This window comes from Solanum lycopersicum, chromosome 8, assembly GCF_036512215.1.
Source record: "Solanum lycopersicum chromosome 8, SLM_r2.1".
NCBI lineage: Eukaryota > Viridiplantae > Streptophyta > Magnoliopsida > Solanales > Solanaceae > Solanum > Solanum lycopersicum.
This window is the reverse complement of record NC_090807.1, coordinates 37,862,065-37,884,328: the sequence shown is the minus strand read 5'-3', so window position 1 is coordinate 37,884,328 and position 22,264 is coordinate 37,862,065. Positions and strand designations below refer to the sequence as shown.

Sequence of the window (22,264 nt, the reverse complement as noted above, 5' to 3'; positions counted from 1 at the left end):
ACCCTCTCTACAGGTTTTCTTCATATAGTTTTTGGAAAAATCACTTGTGGGTTGTTCATTATTTGATGACTAATATGGAATCAATGATGAAGTTGTTAAAAGAACCAAAATGATTGCTTTCTTGTATGCCACAATTAGTATATTATTTTTATTAGTTTTGTTGGTAAAAACACTCTATGCCATTGCACCTATTCCTAGAATATTTGTAAAGAGACAATTAGTCCACATAGTATAGAGCAAGTAAACTACTTTGTCAAATTTCTTCTTCTCATCTTTTTGGGCATATAAGAGATCATCTTTTTGTGCAACTACAAATGCATAAAATACACTATGCTAAAAATAATTTCTTATCGACAATTAATATGCACGTTTAGAAAGGGTCCTACAGCCTTTACCGATACAAATTAATTGTCATTGGATTCTATGTTGCTAAAGACTTTAGGGACATTTATACAAAGTATCAATTGACTTTGAAAATATATATTTAGTGATAATTAAGCTATTGACGTTAGAGATCATTTTTTCAATACTGGTAACTCATTCTTGTGATAAAGTTATAAGTTTTTTTGATAAAGATGTTAACTTTTTCTTTTGGCTTCTTTCAATTAATTTTGTGAACTCTAAACTTGAAAAAAACTGTAAAGACTACCTTTTTGAAAATTATATTAAGAAAAATGCCATTTTTATTGTCAGGAAAGTATGGTCGTCTTTATTATTATTATTGGGTTTTTGTGAATTCCAGCGCTCACAAAATTATGCTGTTAGATTTTAATATGATATATGTCAAAAATTTTGTTTAGTATATGACGTTTTGAACATTCAGATGTCACCTATTCCTTGGTTAATAATTGCATTGGTTTTTTTAAAACATTATACTATGACCATAATAATAACTATGATTTAATTCAAATAATTTAGGGACGGTGAATGAAACCTTAAAAATAGTGATGACTATTATGAGACAATGACAAAAAAATATTTATGATAATTATATTTTTCGGGTCATTTTTAGCATATACTTGATATGGCATAGAATAATAAAAAGAGGTTGATTGAGGTTCATAAGAAAGGAGTCCAAGTTGGTCCATTTAATTTTATTAATTAAAATTTTGTATGAACACGATGTTCCACTATACTTGGGAGTATTGTTGTTCAACGTTTTTTTATTTATTTTTTTAACATATGATATTGTTCATTATATTTTTTTGGAAACTAAAATTTATTTATTACATCTGACCAACTATTTTAAGGGAAATTTTCTAAAACTTTTTTTTTATACTTAAAATCCATCTATGACAAATAATTTTTTATATCAAAAATAAAAATTAAAAAAAAAGTAAAGCATTTTAAGATTTAAGAGGAACGTTGTGTCTTATAATAAAATGTTTTGTACAATGTAATGCATGTATCGATTGGAATATTATAGAATGATTATATGTAGGCTTAATAAAATAGTTCAATCTCGTGTGATGTACAGGTAATTTACCTAGTTTATTTTATACTTTTAAACACCTTTTGACTTACTTAATCAATTTGTGAGTCCATGAAGTTGGGTCGCGTGGGAGATGTTTGGATGTCACATTGGCAAAAAAAAGAGACAAAATTTCAAAAATTGATTTGGGATGTAATAGGATCTTAGTGTAGTTAAGATGTGATCGAAAAATTCCATATATAGTCTAAGGGGGTACTTGTGCCTTATCCCAAAATGTTACAAAATTTATTTAAACTATTTGGATTTTTCTTGCAAATGTTCTTTTCTTCATTGATGAATGAGGGTTTTATAGTGTTCTGAGAATTTTTTTCATAGCAGACAATTCTACAATTCGAGGTTCTTGTAGAAAATTGTATAATTTTACAATATATGATCTCAATTTTTTTTATAGGAGTAAAATATTATTCAACATAAAATTAGAGGAAATAAAAATATGATTGGATTAAATTTACATGGAATTTGTAAAGAGATTCAATGTATACCTCGTGAGTTTTTCTATTCAATGGTGAGAATTTGATATATTCTTGATGTCTTTATAAAAGATTACTTAATGAGTAGAATTTTATATAGACTAATTATCCGATTTAATCGATAAATGAAGTAAAATAAATAGTTTGACAACGTTCACAAGGCCATAAATTGTTTATACATGAAGGAAAACAATGAGGTGGTAACATTTAGTTGGTGAAGTTTAAATTTTTAGGATGATAAGCAATTATTATTTAATGTTCAATTGGATATTTTAGTTACCAACTTTTACTTTACTAATTAGTATTGGTCGTTCCCCTTTTCACTTAAAAAATATTAATATTGACGTTAATTTGGGAAAATGCATAAGTACCACCTCAACCTATACCCGAAATTCTAGAGACACACTTATACTATACTAAGGTCCTATTACCCTCTGAATGTATTTAATAAACAATTTTCTAGCCCTTTCAGCCTATGTTGCGCTATCTTTTGGGGCCCAACACATGTTTTTTTTAACTAGTGCTACATAGGACGAAAATGTTATTTGTAAAATAAGGTCGAGGTGATAGGACCTTAGTATACTATAAGTGTGTCTTTGAGATTTAAAGAAAAAGTTGAGAGATTACTTATGCATTTTTCCTATAAATTTTTGAACAAATGTATAAGGTATTTTAGTCATTTAGCATTACACCAACTTCTATGTTCTTGGCCTAATACGTCAACATCTTATTACAAATTTAATCACATCAATCCAAACTTTTAATTTCGACTATGCTTAATTATTGTTCACATGGAATTGGTCAATTCCAACAAGCTTTTAATAGCATTTTTCAAGTCGAATAATGTACACATGTTGGTATACACTATGTCCTGCTTGGTAATGACAATAAAAAAATTTGATAATAAATTATTTTTACTATGACAAAATCGTGTGTAACACTTCAAATGTATAGGTGAATTGAAAAAACTAATTTGTATCTTGGGTACTAATATAAATTCTTATAATTTGGCGTTGTTGACAAATTTTATGCCTACAAACTTTTTTATAAAAATAAAGGTTTTTAATAAAAAAAAATTAACATGTAGACTAGTTGTATTGTTGAAAAAGTATGATCTTGACTAGTTTAATATTTAAGATTTATATTCACAACATAACTTTTTCTATTTTTAAAGCTAATTAGGTATAACTATGTATTCCACACTATGGTTTTCCATATATTTCCACAAACACACAATAAAAAAGGCCAAGATAAATGGCCCAGTCAAAAAAAGAGGCCTTTTGTTATATCAACTAATATATTACTAGGGTTTGCAATAGAAGGTTCATAATTTTATTTCTCAACATCCTCTCTCTACTGAATAAGTCGATAGTGATGAGATTCCATAATAAAAGTCTAGTTCATGTTCTTCTTTGGATGATCAACACTCATGTCCCTCTTTGGTGTTCATCGTTGCTTCTCGTCTTGTAGAAGTAATATTTGTGTCCTTCTCTTCATAACTTCTTTTTTATTTGTAACGTGAGATTGAAAGATGCATCTGTTCATTCCTTTTTCCTATCTATATGATTAGTTCCTTTGATCAAATTATTGTGCATCTCTATCAGTGAACCAAGGATTGTCATCCTGGGTGCCTATTGGTTGGCTAAATGTTAGTGTTTCTATTCATTCATTGTTTGATATGAGTCTAGTTTGTTTTTAATAGATGGATCCGTGTTTTTCAATTTGATTCAAGTCTATTTTCTTTTTAATTGATGGATATGTATTTTTAAGCCTATATTAAGTCTACTATCTTTTTTATTGATGGATTCTGTTTTTCAGTTTGATTTTAGACTTGTTTTTTTATTGATCGATCTAGGTTTTGTTATAGCTTTAATTGAGTGTCTTTTATTTTATTGATGTATTTTTAATTTTTCATCTTGATTTTAGTCTAGTTTCTTATTAAGTAAAGTAATGAATATGTGTTTCTCAGCTTTATTTGAGTCTAATTTTATTTTAATTGATGGATATGTGTTATTCACCTTGATTTGTGGTTAGTTTTCTTTTACTTGACGGTTCTGTGTTTTTCAGTTCGATTTAAGTTTAAATTCTTTTGAATTGATGGATCTATATTTTTTCAACTTGATATGAGTCTACGTTTTTTTAATCAATGGAAGTGTACTTTTCAGTTTTATTTAAATATAGTTTCTTTTGATTGTTGGATATTTATTTTTTTCCAGCTAGATTTGAGCGTAGTTTCTTTTAATAGATACATTTATGTTTTTCGACCTGATTTGAGTCTACGTTCATTTTAATAGACGGATCTTTGTTTTTCAGCTTGATTTGACTCTAGTTTCTTTTTAATTCATGGATATGTAGTTTTCAACTTAAGTTGAGTCTAATTTCTTTTTACTTATTTGATCTCTATTTTTCAACTTGATTAGAGTCTGGTTTGTTTTTAAATGATGGATCTGTGTTTTTGTAACTTCATTTAAGACTATTTTGTGTTTAATTAATGGATGTGTGTGTTTCATCTTTATTTGAGTGTAGTTTCTTTTTAATAAAAGGATATTTGTTTTCAGCTTGATTTCAATCAAATTTATTTTTAATTGAGGATGTTTATTTTTTAAGGTAGGTGTGTAGGGAAACTACAAGCTTTCGACCTCCTTGCAATAAGAAGAATACTATTTTAGTATATTTTAGTATTACCAATTAATTAAATTTTATAAATCAAATTTATATGAATGACATGTATTTAATATCTTGGTTTATGTGCAAGAACATAACCTATTATAATTATAGTAAAGTACTTTCGTACACTTTCAAACTACAAGATAATAAGCTAGAGATTCATTCAATTATTTTTCCATATATTAACAATAAACTCATTATTTTGATGTGAAATTTTCTCCAATAAATTTCAATGTAGGAGGATAAAACGAATTTAATTTGCATTCAACTACATGTCAATCAAATTGTAACGATTTTAAATTACACTAAAAGTGTGAAATTATTTATAGATTGTAATATCTATTTTTATATGCATTATTATCAGAACACGTGCTTTGCACGTATATTCCATTAGTACAAACAATTTTTTCTTGAACATTAAGATATAATAATTTTTTTAAAATAAAAACACGAAATCTTAAACCTATTGGAATGGTGAGCATATTTCATTAAACTTGAATAATAAGTTATCGTCTGACTTAAAATAATGCAGAACTACTCATTAGTTAGATCGGAACAATTATGTTTTTGAGGAGATGAATTTTTAAAAGAATATTCAAGTGTCTCTTCAGGTGAATAATGCAGAACTACTCATTTGCTATATCTTTGGTATCTGTTTTCTTTGGCTTTGAGATGTCGAAGACATTTCTTTTTAAATTTTTATCAAGCAACAATACTTCTCTAACAAGATTGATCAAGAGCATGAGAAAGAGAAAATTGACAGAGCTCTAATGAAGAATGTACTAGATATAATTGTTAAAATTTGAGTGTGGTCAATGGATTATTATGAGAACAATTTTGAAGTTACAATGGTCGAGGACACTGCGTCTTATTATTCTTTAAAAGCTTCTGATTGTATCCTTAAAGATTCATGTGCAGTTCGAATCTTTGCAGGCATAATAAGTTGTTTTGTCCTCGAGTATTGCATCTTCAAAATCGTTCTCATAATAATCCATTGACCCCAATCCAATTTCAACAAATATATCTAGCACATTCTTTAGTAGAGCTATGTCGATTTTCCCTCCCTAGACTCTTGATTAAGCTGGTTAGAGGAGTACTGTTTCTCAATAAAAATCTAAAAGTAAAATGCTAGTGAGAACTTAAAGCAAGGCAAATGGAATGCCAGAGATATAACATCATTGGTTTTTCCATTTTACTATTGGTAGACCTGAAATATAAAATAGTTGCTATTAGGATTTAACCTCTATAACAGTATATGCGATAGCCTTTTCTTTTTATTCATTCCATAAAAAGGGACATATTTCAACACCTAGTAACAATTTAACTTCAAATTTCTTGTTTTACTTTATAGCCATAGCTTACTATATGCGAGAAGTTTTGAAATTTTTTTTACTCTTAAACACTGTGCCCAATCTTAGTCAATAGTTCTATGTTTGTGTCCATATTAATGATCACTTCGTTTACAGTTGCAATGGTCACTTAGAGGGAAACCACTAAGAATACATTGACAAACTCCACCCAAGTTCTGATAGATTTTATTTGCATTTTTGGAACAAGGTTTGTGCTGCTATATTGAAGGAGAATTTGAACACCTTTAATAAATAACATCATTAGGGATATTATGTGTTGTCGATTTTTTGCTCGATGTGTTGCTTCTTGTTCTATGGCATAATGACCCTCCAGGTAATTTCTATGTTTATGTCATAATTCCATAATTAAGAGCTTTCCCCTAGCGACCACAAGTAATTTATGACTTACCAGGATTGACTATTTGATCGTCGAGTCGTTCATTTGGGTTTTATACCCGTTATCTTGTTGGAGCTTTTGAAACTTGAAAAGTTGATTTCAGTCATAACCTCAAGTAAACAACATCAAATGGTAATCTGAAAGTTGCACAAGATCCACAACAGCAAAAATAGGTTGTTAGCATAGTTGGCACGAGTCCTAAGGCATACAGTCTGACTTTGGGGACATCTAGCACATAAGCCTTTGAATTATGACTTAAGTTTTACTTTGATTAACATTCTTGGTAAACATAATTGTATGATAATTTTGTCAAGGAAGTTAGTTTCGGAATGTTGATTTTTGTTTAGAATGACCTTTGGTGAGATTTTTGAAACTTGTGGTCTTATTTTGACGCCCATTTTGGAGATTGGCAAAAATTTGGGTGTGGGGCCAATTTTTTCGAAATGACCTCGCATTGAAATTTCAACAATGACATTGAATGAGGTAGAATATGTGGTTTATTTTTATCGAGTCTCGAATGAATTATAATTGTCTATTAGAGACTTTTAGAAAAAATAAAAAATTCTTGTGTTACTGGTGCAGATCTTTAGCGACGAGAATTTAATCTTTTTGCGACTAGATTTAGCACTTAGAGTCCAGAACTATTGTTATTCAAATAGTTAAAATCAGATTCTTTATTATTTTGAAACGTTAATATATGGATTCTCGAGCTCCATTATTGGTAATTCAATGTCCGATGAATTGGAGTTTGAGTTGGTTGTATGTGTATCATCTTGAGTGTGTAATAAAGTCTCTGATTGTGGTGTATCAGCATTCTAAGTGGTTCTCCTAAGTCTATTTTGTTTAAAATCTTGCATTATGGTTTGTTGTTGCAAGGAGTTTTCCATGCCCCGAGATGCTCTCCATTTGGAGCACAGGGAGTGTTTTGGTCCTCTTCTGGAGTCAATTCCAAAAATTATCGTTCTAGTCCCACATTTCCTGATCTACACTAAAAATAGTCTATCTCTAATTTTAATGATTTCAGTAAATGATCGTACATGGTTGAATTTTTAATATTATGACAAAATTCCAAGGTTGTTCAGAAAGGAAAAGCTCTGGCAGAGTAACTTGGAGCACGCACAGTCAACCTTTAAGTAGGATGAGACTTAGTTTCTATTGGATTGAGCTTTAAGTAGGTTCCTCAGTTTCACTAGTCCAGAGCTAACCTCTAGTAAAGTCATAAAGATCAGCATGAAGATGTCTGTGAATCTTCTTCAGGAGGCTACAAGAGGTCCTTAGGGAGTTCTCTTATTTTGTATATTTCTAGCACATTCTTTTATAGTAAAATTTATCGATTACTACTTGTTTCATTGTATCACACAATGGCTCGCACAGGAAATAGAGGCCGACCCCGAGGCCGGGCTGTAATACCAACTCGAGGGAAGGAGTACCCGAAATCCATAGGCAGAGCCATAGTTAGACCAGATTCCTTCCTAGCTGGTGGAGCCTGGACTAGGCTAACCACCACCAACACCAACTACCTCCTATGATGTATAGATAATGCATATGTGTATATTAGCGACTATTGGTGGAAATGAACAACATTAAGCCCCAATACAAATTTTGAAGCTTACTCAGTGGTCCTAGAAGTTCAGCAGTCGTCACCCCATGCTGCAGTTCAGCTGGATGTTTTAAACAAAGTTAGTCGACTAAGGGAACAAAAGATGCATGGGTGTTTTTGAGACTATAACCATGGATGTTTGCTTGTGCAGTTGAAGAGGATGCACAAGAGTTCTTTACTAAATGCCGAGAGCGACATCAGACTCTGGGGTTAGTGGAGTATATTGCAGGATTTTGGGTTTGTAGAGTAGAGGGGAGGGAAGTTCACAACTTATACATTAGATTGGCTGGCCAGGCAGTGGATGCGCTCTTTCTTTGAGACCATACCACCAGGGTCAATTGCTAATAGAGTGGACAAAGTTCTCTTGGAATTTTTCTAACAAGATTTATCCCATAGAGCATTAAAAAATTGAAATTTTGATGAGTTCTCGAGGTTAGAGTAGGGCTCCATGACGGTATCTGTGAATGAGGCCAAATTTCATAAGTTACCCTATCATCCCTCCATGATCATTCAATCAATCAAGGAAATACTCAAGCCCTTCGTTAATGGATTGAGTTTGTAGTTATGTATTGATTCGTATTTTATTATTTCAGTAGGTAGATTTTTTATTGGTGTGGTCCATGCCCGCGCATTTGAGTAGCTCTATTGCGAGGCCTACGGGGGTAGTATCAATAGGACTGGGAAGGATGACAACTTTAGGGGGGGTCTGTCTTTAGCCTAGGAATATTGAAGACCTGGTTCATCAAAGATTTTAGCAAATTCAGCCTAGTCACCCATTTCAGGCATCATTGTTGTTATTAGAGGGTAACTAACGCAATCATGATGGTTATAGCACATGCCCAAATTAGGTCATGCAATGTTTCAGATAGGTTCATCATGTCTGTGTTGCCAACCTCTCGTAGCGGCTTGATCATCGCGGGGTTCCTTCACGTATAGGGATCTTGGACATTAGTCTATACAATGTCCTAGCTCTAGATCGGCCTTACCGGCTCCCCAAGTAGTGAAACTAGTAGCAATAAGATCCCCTCAAAAAAGAGAAGGAATTCACCATTCTAGTTTTCAGGGAGGCTCTCGAGGAGGGAGTGTAGGTGCCACCGTTGATGCGCATGGTATAGGAACCTAGGATCATTTATATTCAGCTCCCGCTAGAGTAGTGGCCAAGACATTAAATAATGTGATCATATGTAAGATTGTCTTATGCGATCAGTCCACCTCATCCTTTTTTGATCATTGTTCTACTTATTTTTATGTGTCTGTCTATTGTGCTCCTCTATTGTGGGTGAATCTTGAGCCCTTAGTGGTGCCATTTCGCGTTTCTATCTAGTATAGAATTCTTTAGTAGTGAATCAAGTTTTCTGATCTTCAATGGTGACTATTGGTGGTAGGATACTGGGATGCATCTTATTGTGCTTCGTATTGTGGATATTTGTTTGTCCTTGGGCATGAACTTGTTATCACCTTATTGAGCGATCTGGGGTTTCTATGTCAAGACTATTGTATTACCCATGCCTTGTATTCAGCTGGTGGTGTGGCAGGATTTTTGTAATGGCACACTGGTTGGGGTTATTTCGTATCTACAACTCATAGACTTGTGGCTAGGGTTTTGGGAATATTTGGCTTATGTTAGAGATGTTACTAGGGTAGGGCCTTTCAGTTGATTGTGGTATGAGATTTTTTATATGTGTTCCATATTAACCTTCCTAGTCTAACCCTGGAGCGGGATAAATTTTTTGGCTTTAATTATGAGTCGGGCACTAATCTTATTTTCATAGCATCATATTGTACTAATTAGTTGAGTTTAAGGAGCTTAGTTTTAGCTTCAGTATCTCATGGGTAAGGAATTCATTCTTCCTTGTGTATTACGTTTTGGTGCGCTATCATATTTGTAAGAAGAAAGATGGTACTATGTGGAGATGTATTAATTATAGACAATTGGATGAGGTGACGGTGAAGAACAATTATCCTATTCCTCATATAAATGATCTATTTGATAACTTTAAAGCGTCGTAGGGCTTTGTAAGATTAACTTGAAATCCAACAACCATCAGTTGAGGAATATAGAATCAAACATCCCAAAGAACACACGTAGGACTAGTTTTGACATTTTGTGTTCCTTGTTATGTCTTTTTTTTACTAATGCCCCTGAAGCATTCATGGATTTGATGACTCATCTATTTAGGTTCTTGAGGATATGTTTTAGGCCAGTGTTATGGATTTCAGAGCTCAGTGCACCAGTTCTTTCCTTTGGGGGAATTTGCGTACAACAACACCTACAATTCTAGCATTCTGAGTGCCCCATTTGAGGTCTTGTATAGAATGCATTTTAGCACTTAATTTAGTTTGTTTGAGTTTCAGGAGTGTAGGTTGTCTTGTAAAACATTGTTTCAAGAGGTCATAGTTCATCGAAGGTTAATTTAGGATATGCTCGGGTTGGCTTAAAGTAGACATCAGATTTATGCAGAGTCGTCCAATGATATTTTCCGTTGGTAACCGGGTATTCTTCCTAGCATCTCCCATGAAGGGCGTGATGATATTTAGGAGGTGAGGGAGGCTTATCCCCCTGTACTTTGGGCCTTTTGGGATTTTGGAGATATTTGTGATGTGGCCTATGAGCTATTTATCCTGTTTTAATCCTTTGATGTTGCGTCAATTTGTTCAAGATGAGTCTCATGTTCTCTCTTATAATGTCATGAGTTTTATTATCATCTCACATATATTGATTAAATAGTTACAATTTTCGCTAGAAATGTGAGGCTATTGAAGTCTATAGCCATTCCTGTGATAAAGGTCTATATGAGGCATGACCTAGTAGGATTCTTAGGAGATCGAGAGGGAGGCGCGGGAGCGGTTCCCTTTCTTATTTGATCCTACATGTACTTCTTAACTTTCTCTCCTACGAACGAAAGTCCTTTTAGTAGCGGATGTTGTAACGACCCTCCACGACATTTCTATGTTTATGACCTTTTCCATCATTAAGAGCGTTCATGTATGGATCATATGTCATTATGACCTGTTCGGGCAAACTGTTCCGTCTCCTAGTCATTTGTTTGGGTTTTATGTCGTTTCTCATTATTTTGGAGATTTTAAAACTTATAAAGTAGATTTCATCATAACCTATAGTAACCGACCTAAAATGGGAATTCTTACAATTGCATCATCTCTGGAGTGGCCAAATTAGGCTAGTAGCATGTTTGGCATAAATCACGAGTCTTTCAGAGTTACTTTGCGGCAATTTGGAACTTTAGTCATTGAATTTTTGCTTAAGTTTTACATGGGTCCACATTGTTGATAAATAAGCTCGTGTGAGAATTATGTTAGCACAGTTCATTTTGGAATAATCAGTGTGGTCTAAAAGGACTCTTCGCGTGCTTCCCGGGGGCTTCAGGTCATATTTCGAGGCCCATACTAGAAATTTGATAAAAATGCATTAAGATTTGGGGGCCATTTTTCGTTTAAATGATGTTGTAGGGAAATTATAATTGTGCCACTGTGTCTGCAATGTAAAATTTAGTTAGGTAGCATATTTGGTCTATTTTCATCTAGTCCCTAAAGATTTCCAAAGGTCCATTCCGAGACTCTTTTAAAAATTATTGCAAAAGCAAGTGTTGTTAGTGCAAACCATTAGAAACTATTATTTAGTCTTTTGACAACTAGATTTAAATTTTAGCAACAAGAACTATGACTACTTAAATAGGGAATAATGAGATTCAATGTGATTTTGAGACTTCACTATCTCGAGTTATAGAACTCCATATTGAGTGAATCGAAGTCCTATTTGTTCTAGTTTGCTTTGTATATGTGGGTGACTCTATGGAGCATGTCAGAAGTTTTTTGATTGTGGTGTATGTCCAATATGATGTCTTCACAAAGACTTTTTTTGCGAAAAGTTTTGCATTTGTTTTATTGCATGAAGCTATTCCGAGCTCCTAGACGTGCTCCATTTGGGAGTACAAATTTGAGGGAGTTTTTAGGACCACTTGAAGAAATTAATTCTTTTGTAGGCATGACATTTATCAATTTTGAATAGAAAATGGTTCTCTCTCCGTTTTTTATGATTTAGTGTGTAAAAATTGTGCTAATCAGGTGATTTTAATTTTGATAGCGTGGAAAAAATCAAAAGCTTTTCGGAAAGGAAATGCTCCGGCGGACTGATTTGGAGCGCGTGTAGTTGTCCTTCATGTAGGCTACAACTTCCCATCCTTGAGACTTAGGGTGATTGTATTATTGTGTGAATTAGGGTGTGCTGCTTGTATGTCATCTCTTCTTCTCATAAACAAAGTTGCAGGGTTGATTTTTCATGCCATTTCAGGTTAAGTACCATTTTGTTGAAAGGGTTGTTTACATGTCGGTACTGGTGAATTACATGATTGGTTGTGTATCCATCGTTTCATGCGTAGTATCTAGTTGGTTGTTTATTTATTTTGGAATTTATTTTTGTCCTTAGTCTAGGATAGACTAGTATTGCCTTATACCCATGCACCTGGTTAACTTTTGTATGTATGAGAAACCAATGAAGATGGACTAAATCCTTGCAGATCAGCGTAGCAGACTTGGTTATGATAGTTGACTTAGTGTTGGGATTTTTATTGCGTGTGATCCTTTTGGCTTCTCTCCTTATTTTTATGATACCAATATGTTATTGGAGGCATGGTATTTTCCTTATTTGGTGTCAGGCGGTCGATTGTGGTGTGAGGTACTTGATAGTGGATGTTGATTGACGTTGTCTTGGAGTTGATTCACCATTTTTGTAATTTGGATCCTATATGGTGTTGATTTTACCCGCACACTCTGCCTTTCATTTGGTAGGCCCCTTGGGAGTTATAAATGACTTACCTATATGGAAGTCCACGAGGTGATTAATTTTTGTGTAGTACGATATAACCTACTTTAGGTCCTCTTTTGAGTTAACAAGCTTGCTAACTCTTTCTTCATATCGCAGTGCTCCTGGGAGTGTTAGACGGTATAATTTATTTGCTTGGGTAGGACCCTTAGAGTGGTAGCCTATTGGTCTGTTCGAATAGGTATTTTTGAGTGGATTTATTTACATTACTGAGGAGACTTATATAAAATCATAGAGAACTCACTTCTAAATGTTTACTTACCTGGATCGGTAATGCCCCAGAGTTTCTGGCGAGCCAGATGGCTCGATATAAAAATCAAATTTTTTTACTGGGTTTGAGTTATTGGTTGTGTCGGTTCATTCTTTTATTTTCTTTGGGTTCCATAGTTGTTGCTTCTCTCTGTACCTATAAGGCTGATGCGAGTCTGTCCGGGTTCTTCTTTGTTTGTGCTTGAGTGTCCTAGCAAATATTATGTGTGTAGGGGGGGATAGCTATCTAGATTTAGATTTAATATCCTTTGACTTGGTCTCTGATTGCTCTACTCTTATTTTTGTTGACCTTTGTAAGTGTTTGATTGCTATCTTTTCCATCTGATTTTATTTTTTCCCCAGTCGTCCTATCATGCATACAGGGTACGTCTTGCTTTGGTATTCATTCTACACTATGATGTTGTTTATATGATGCAGGTTAGATCACAAGCTATCAGTATTGAGTTTGATCCTGTAATAATCTGTTCTAGGGATGTGGGTGAGCACATGGCTTTCTGGGATATCTTATCTCATTTCTGTATTTACATTTTGACATAACTTTTGCTTTTTTTAGACAATCTTCTTTATAAGGTCCACTTTTTGGACTTTTACTCTTTCAATAACCAGCTTCTGTGAGGTATCTTTTGTATATATAGTTTTGGCTTCACTTCAACCTTCCTCTTATGTCTTATGTTCATTTATGCTTCTCTTCGTTAAGGATAGTTCCCCTCAATACTATTACTCACAAGGTTCAGGACATGGTTTGGCTTGCCTACTTTCGGGTTGATAGGCGTCATTATGGCTCGAGATATTGGGTCATCACACATGATTAACATGTGTCATATATTAAATAATCAAACATCTCATGGTAAATTTTCAGACGATATTCTCTGGCAATGACACAAAATTTTATACGCATAAGATACACCTTCAAATGATATAATGCGATAATATGAAAATATAACCTTCAAAAGAAGGTTTCGGCCAAACCACACTAGGAAAAACAATAAAATAGACTACTACTTGGACAAATACCAAATTTAAGGGTCAATTTTTAATACATGAAGATAGAAGAGATTTTGAATTATTAAAGCTCAAATAGAATTAGTTAGATAAATAATACAAAAATGGTTTGTGTCGTTTGTGTGTGTTCATGGAATTTAAAATAAGCGAGTTCTTGATATGCATTTAGTCCATGCACTATCACTTAATATTTCCCAAAAGTAGAACGATTCTGTCATAGTGATGTTTCCAAAACTATATGAGTTATTTAAACAAGACAAACTGATAATGTCATGTAATTCTATTATCACTAATAAAAATATATCAAACGAGGAAGAGCGGTTTGAGTTCATTACAAAACTTCTTTTATCAAGACCTTATCAACATTTTTGAAAAAAAGCGTTATTAGGGTGTAGGTTAAATTTTTAACCAACAACAAATTATTTATGAATGAAAAGAATTTTACATATTACAACACTAATATCAAGTAATGCTCCAAAACTTACCTTATTAAAATTTACAACTGCATGAAATTTCAAAACATCAGTAGAAAATTTAGATACTCATATGAACGTGGAACAGAGAGAAAAATAATTTTAAAAAAATCATAAACTTTCTTTGAATACAACTAACAACATGATAGCACATGTGTTTCTAAAGAGAGTCCTTATCGGATTCTCCCCATTGCTACATGTTGTACTTATTCATTACTAATAAGTTGCCTACTGGCGTAAACCTGTTTCTATAATATCTGGGTGAACCTCAATTTCTTTAAAGTTTTCTCATTCATCAAAAGGTTATGCCATAAAACAAAAATCAATTTTAGCAATGGTAATGGACAGGTGGTGTGGAGTGTTGAACTCATAAACAAGGTGGTTTCTAAGGGAAATTTTTATGTGCGAAAGGGAATTGAACAATTTTTGGACTTCAAAACAAAGACAAGGTGAAAGGTGACTTAAATGTGAAATAAAATAAATTAAACTCTATTCAACTATGATTTTATACTTATACCGTGGAAGAAGGGTGAGTGGGCATGATTCTCACTTGTTATTTTCCATTATCCAAACAGTTTGATTGGACAAATACTAGAACATGTCTCTCAAGAAGAAAGCTTTAGTCCTATCCCACAAAAATTCTACATGAATAAGTTATGTCTTTTTTAAAGAGGTAACTGCTCTTAAATATATCTAAACTCATTAAATCAATAAGAAATGGAAAAAATTATTTTGTCTATTTAAAAAAAGATACCTCTGAAATACATAGCTCCCTTATACTCTTACTAAATTCATATTTGAAAATTATTCTTCAAAATATATCAAAATCATATTGTCATATGATCATAGATGACTCGGGAAGTTACAACATAAAAACAGATAGCATATCTATATACCATATGGCTTAAACATGCATGGTATACTCATCTATAATACTAATCATGTTTTATAAACTCTTCAAAACTCGTATTTACTTGCTCAAAAACTCAGTTTAAAACTCAAGTGTTTGCTTAAGAAAGCTTCTCAAGATTTATAACACAAAAAGGTTCATTTTGTAGGGTTTCAGGATGAACTAGTCCAACACTCTGATAGCCTTTGCATGCCTATCAGAATAAGGTTCTTGATGAATCTTGTAGAAGAACATGATTACAAGCCTTGAAACTTTACCTTGAAGTAGAAAAATTTAGAAAACCCTTTCTTGAGATCCTTGAATTTTTTTTCTTGAAATCTCTATGGACAAAACATATTATTTTCATTATTGATTCACAACTTTATGGAGGAAATTGATATTTAAAGAATAAAATTCTTGGAGAAGGACTTACCTTGAAGAAGAATCTTGAAAAAAAATTAAAGAATCTTGAATGGAAGTCTTCTATTGAATTTTTTCCCTAAGGTTCTAACATAGGATTTGAGAAAGAAGAGAATGGTGGATTAAAAGAAGAAAATATTATTGATTTCGTCCTTTAATTAATTAAGAAATTTGTTTAGGGTTTTTTTTAGAGTTAAATTTTACAACATCGACCGTTTTAAATTTTTGTTGTATGCTAATTCGTTACTGCACTATATCAGGTTACTATAAAAAAAATTGTACGAAGGTTTTCCTTTTTTACTTTATATTAGAAGAGTCCTGATAGCTTAGGTGTAAGGATTAATGATTTGTTGTTTGAAAAGTGTAACCAACATTATGATTAATTGGAGGTTAGGTTTATGTTACCTTTCTTTATACTTTTTTGTTAATATAATTAATCTATGTGCCTCGAAGGGGTGAAGGTTTGATATTTTATTTTGTATTTTTAAAATTCAATTTTCGTAATCGGTAATTGAGAGTAGATACATAATACATAACCTTCAAAGTTTTGCTCAATAAATCATAATCTAGTACAATAAGTAAAACATTGACACAGTAATTCAGTAATATGTATTTAATTTTTTTTTCTGGCAAGGTATATTATTTTTCCAACATTTGAAATACTAGATTTTAGAGAAATCATGTATAGATTCTAGATCAATACAATCAAGCGTAGTTCGATTCTTTAATTATGGAATAATTGTATTATATTTCTGTGGGTATAATACAATAAAATAGTAAAAACTAATGTTCAAGCTTTTTTTTTTGGGAGAACTAACATAATGGATCTTTTTTATTGTGGTTATGCAACTGTATAAACAAGCTATAGCTTTAATGAAGAACAACTACTCTTAATCACTACGACTTTATCGATAAGGGTTGTAGTGAGATGAAGATGATGTCTTCACCTGTAATTTCCAAATATTTTTATCTTGAACCTTAAAATATGTTGTGAGTGGAACGTATCTCCTTAATTGGATATTAGATATCAATATATTAAGTAATTGACCCCTGTATGACCCAAAATAGTAATACGTCCAAACTTAAACTTCAATTAATAAGTATAAAAAGTCGAAGACAAGTTATAGAACTCAACGTGATTTTAGGTTGATCCCATAGAGAATTTCATTACTTAAATAGTTTTATTGTCACCTTTACAAAAAGGTTGTTTTTATTTCCTAGAGAAAGCAATGGAAAAAATGTCAAATGGGTATGGCAGTCAGATTCAAGTAACCATTATTGTTAAAATATTCAGATTAACAAAATCAATAGAATGTTAACTTCAAGGTTGTCACGATTAATGAATGAAACCAGGGCTCTGCTTACCATGATGTTATATCTAGTGTTAATTCATGAATGTGTTTCAGGTAATAATTACCTATGCAATTTACATGCGAGTTAGGTGTATCAATTACTTCTTGTTCTTGTTCGATAATTTTCCACTGAAATCGTCTAGGTCTTAGAGAGTTATTAGATTTTAGCCTCGCATAGTTTACAATCAAAGTTCTCTTCTCTCCAAATATTCACTCCAATTCAACTGTTCAACTCAAGTTTTCACTAACTATTGATTTTTCTCGAACAATTTAAAGATGCAGGAACATTCTAATGCGCAATATAGTAAATGAATAACGAAAGTTGAGTTGTATATTGAAAATATGAATTACATTCTACTCGTAATACGAATCTACACTTAGATTTAAGTGATCGTTCCCACAAACCTAGTTGTGGTGTTTAGCTACTCATTCTTTCAATCAAATAAGCAAAGATAATTAATGACTTCATTATAAGAAATCACTTACGACAATTTGTAGAATTAAAGAACACTTGGTATTCAAAAACCAAAAAAAAAACTTTAATCCTCGATTCAATGTTAATCACTAAAAAACAAGAGTAGATAAAATATAGAAAGTAGTTTTTCATTCCAGATATGATGAGCTAATTAAAAGTTAAAACATAATTAATTCAAATGGTAAGTCTACAAAGAGTCCTACTCGAAGTAGGACTTCAATGTTGGGCAGCTTCATGATGACCTGACGATCCATCACGTGCTTCAAGGTCCATGAAGCATGCCATGGCCAGAACGTAGTAAAATTGAATATGAAATTTCAATGCCTAGATACCGGAAACACTTCATGATTTTGATCACGAGCCTTTTCACGAACAATGGTCTATTTTAGGTTATGTAGTACTTACAACCATGATAAGCTTTACTCCTCAATGCATGTCTACTTTTTAAATCCGTCACGAATAGAACCACGACTCGTCGTGAGGTGCATGAACCAATATGGCTTCCATAGTCTTTACTTTGTTAAACAAAAACATAGTCCATCAAGGCATTCCCACTAGTTAAACATAATGAGCAACAACACGAGCTATCATGATCACCACGACCGATCAGGGCATCCATGATCTTTCCTTGGATAAAATCAACTTTAACTCTACAAAGCTTGCTTATTGGAAATTCTTTACGAGCTTCATGATGGACCGTAAAAGAGACCATGGACCGTCTTTACCTTGTTATCTTTGTTCAAGAATAAATAGTCTTCTTCTCTTTCTATTTTCCACGTCCACATGTTTTACCTGTCCAACATCACCAAGCACATCATATCAACTTATATATACTAGATTCTAGCAATAATGCTTAGTTTTTAGCATCAAACATGCCAAGATCTCATGGCACATCAACAACCTCAACTTATAATCATTAGTTGTATTTTACGATCCCGTCGGTGACATGATTTGTGGTTTCTTACCTCATCAAGATCTACAAGACCCCCAAATAATGGTGGTCTAATTGGCGGACTTTATCGGGTTTAGGTAACTTAGTGGGTAATTTGCTAATGAATTTGTGAGATCCCCGAGTTTTATAGTCTCTAAGTTATAATTATGTTGAGCCAAATTGTAATTTAAGTCTGATACTCGAACCTCTCAGACGACTAGCTAAATGGATTATTTGTTCTCCAATCTGCATTTCTCAAGTAGTTTCAACACATTAATATGCACAGTCTATACACCACTATTTACGGAAACAATAATTAAAGGACTAAAAGTGTTTTGGGTTACCTCTCAAACAACGTCTTAGTTAATTTTATGGCACTATGAAAATCACTCCGAGGTTCTATTTGAAGGTGCTACCTCACTTTTGTTAGGCTACCCCTCTCTAACTCGTCTAGAAATCCTTCAGAACATTATCTATTTGAGAGCCTAGTATCCGAATAAGTAAAATGTTGGAGTTAGTAATATAGTTTAACTTCAATGTATTTTCCCTTAGTTTATCCAATACCTTATCCTAAGTGGTAGCGTTTCTGATGAGGAATGTGAGAATCTATTCAGTTTGTCCATCCTCTTTGCTCCTCAACTTTTGGTGCTCATATGTTAGGAAGTAGAAGTTATCTTTTATGAACAGTAGATCAATCTCTCTAACCTTTTTGGTTAAATCATTTCTACAAAATGAGAAGCATTTTAAGATTAAATCCCTCTTTGCTTCTTGGTTGGACTTGTCCAATGGTCTAAAAGTTGAGCTGCTACCTCTTATGGTTGTTGTACAAAACTACCATGGATAACTTGGTCAACCAATACCCCAATTTCTTTACAGATACTTCTGTAAAAGAACTCGAGAAGAATTATCTCTGGAATTACGTGAGTTTGGGAATTAAATCAAAAGTGTTTTAAATTTAAGCCACGACTCATGAAGTTGTTCATGTCCCAAGAATTTAATGGTTGGGATGTTATCCCGGAAGTGGATTTAAATGCAAGAGTCAAATAGAGTACACATAAACTCCAAAAGTCTAACAAATAATTTCTTAATTAATTCCAATAACATTAAAGTCAATGTACAAAAATACTAACAAAGATAATAAGTCTATACGAAATCAATACAACCCAATTAAACATATGAAAATCTAAAGTAATAGTAAATGTCTGAAGGTGTGGACAGAAGCAAAAAGAGAACTCATGGAATCTTGAAAGAATTGGCTAAACTTGAATTCTAGTCAATCCCTGATCTTCTAAAGGAGGTCTCTTAGTAGAAGCTTAAAGATTACCAAGAACACCCAGTATCAAAACACATACTAGCTTTCAGCTTTTCAAAAATTGTAGGTGCAACCTACAATCGCCATCCACGGATGTAGTCTGCCCAACGGTCCGGACATTAAGTCCATAATTCACCAATGCAACCCTTCCACAAGGCCAACTCAGAAAATTGGCTAAGTCTCGACCTATGAAATAAACCTATATTCTGTAGACTAAGGTGTTCTGGGGTCTATGTCCATCGATCGATACCTCCTTTACCAAGCGTTTGACACGAACTATGATCGACCATTATAATCAGTAGCTGGACCTAAAAAATGTTGGTATGATAATAGGAGAAGGTTGGCAATTAGTTTAGGGGAAATTATTGATTAGGTCATCTTCAATTGGATATAACACTTAATAAAAAATACCAAAGTTTTCCATGACCTATTAGACTATAGATAATTTAATCCTTTTTGCAATGCCACCAATTTTACTTAAATCCAAATTCCGAGTAAAAAATTATGCTTGTTTTAGTGAAGCCCTATCAGGAAGACATGAACTATGACCGCAATATATAAACTCTAGATTGACCTACGAAAGTATGTCCTATCTGTTAATTACTCCAACAACAATTAAGTTAGGGGTCTTTTGGTTTTCTCCTATTTCGTTGGACCTCTAAGCTACGTCGTTTAGACCCTAAATTGTGAGATCTTAGTCAGTGTAAGACTAGAAACATAACTGGAACTTACCTCAGTCATATCTTTAATCAAACACCTATTATCTACCTTTTCACCAATTTTAGTACATTTCCGACTCCTTAAAGTTTGTCAAATAGGCTAAGGCACACTAATATCCCTTTGAACCTACTTCTCGGACGTCATAGACGTTTTGGTTCTTAAACCTCCTAAACGACCTATATTCATTCAAAATATACTTAGAAGTACTACTTAGACCTTCTGACACCTATGATTGGCTTTACAGTGTGTCTTTGATTGTTAAGGTGTTACATTATCCCCCCCTTACAGACATTCATCCCCGAATGACACTAAAATTCTTTTGAAGGAAGGAATAGACTCAAGAGCAGCAACCAAACAAATCAAAAATATCAAACCAAGATGAATTATGTCATTTAAATAAGGAAAATGTCAAAACACATATTACAACACATAAGGCTCAAAACACTTCATCATGAGACATTTCCTTCTCACAACACTTAAGAGCGCAACATACATTACATGAGTTAATATCACAAGGTTCAAGTTGACAACATGCTACCTATTATTTCATAAAGAATCACCATATCAAAATGCACAACACAACTCAAAACAAGAGAAATGAAAATTTTTATGTTTTTAACAGAAATACTACAGTACCTTCATAGTATGTTTTTTTCAAAAATGCAGAATGTGCAAAACATCACCTAAGAATCAAGAAACATCAAATTCTAGTCATATTTATATTGTTAAAAAGAATGACTAACCTTATTTTCAAGAAGATGAGGGTCATAGGACTTCATGTCGGACTCTGCCTTCTATGTTACACCCTCAACTAGATGATTTTTCCATAACGCCTTTATAAAAACCACCTCTCTATTTCTTAACTTCTTCACTTAGCTATCAAGAATTTTAACCGAAACTTCATCATAAGAGAGGTTATCTTTGACACCAAGACCCTCAATAGGAAGAATGGACTTGTGATCACCGATATATTTTTTCAACATAGAAACATGGGAAACCGGATGAACCGAAGTCAATTCACTAGGAATTTTCAATTTATAGGCAACCTTACCAATTCTTTAATAGATTTAATAGGGACCCACATAACGAGGACTCAATTTCCCCTTTTTTCAAATCTAGCCACCCCTTTCATTTGTGAAATTTAAAAATACACCTATCACCTTCTTCAAACTCCAAATCCCTTCTCCTCTCATCGGCATAAGACTTTTGCCGACAATAGGACGTTTGCGACCGGTTCCTTATGATATGAACCTTTTCCAAAGACATATAACTCAACTCGGGACCAAGAATCGAGGGCTAAACAACTTCAAACCATCCAATAGGATACCTACACCTCCTGCCATACAAGGCTTCATAGGGAACCATGGAAATGGATGAATGAAAACTATTGTTGTAAGCAAACTCCACCAAAGGTAAATATCTATCCCAAAACCCTTTAAAATCAATGATGCACGCCCTAAGCATATCTTCAAGGGTTTGTATCGTACTGTCCGCTTGACCAACCGTTTGGGGATGAAAAGCGGTGCTCAACTTCACCGTACTACCTAATCCTTTTTTGAACGACCTCCAAAATCTAGATGTGAATTATGCGCCCCGATCCAATAT

At 33.1% G+C, this 22,264-nt stretch overlaps 1 long non-coding RNA gene across 1 annotated transcript; it reads left to right on the top strand.

Moving 5' to 3' along the window:
• The first annotated feature begins 3,186 nt into the window (after positions 1-3,186).
• Positions 3,187-13,737, top strand: LOC112942022 (uncharacterized). Its single transcript, XR_003247855.2, has 2 exons — positions 3,187-3,434; positions 13,503-13,737. It is a non-coding gene; the product is annotated as an uncharacterized lncRNA (long non-coding RNA).
• Positions 13,738-22,264: the final 8,527 nt, after the last annotated feature.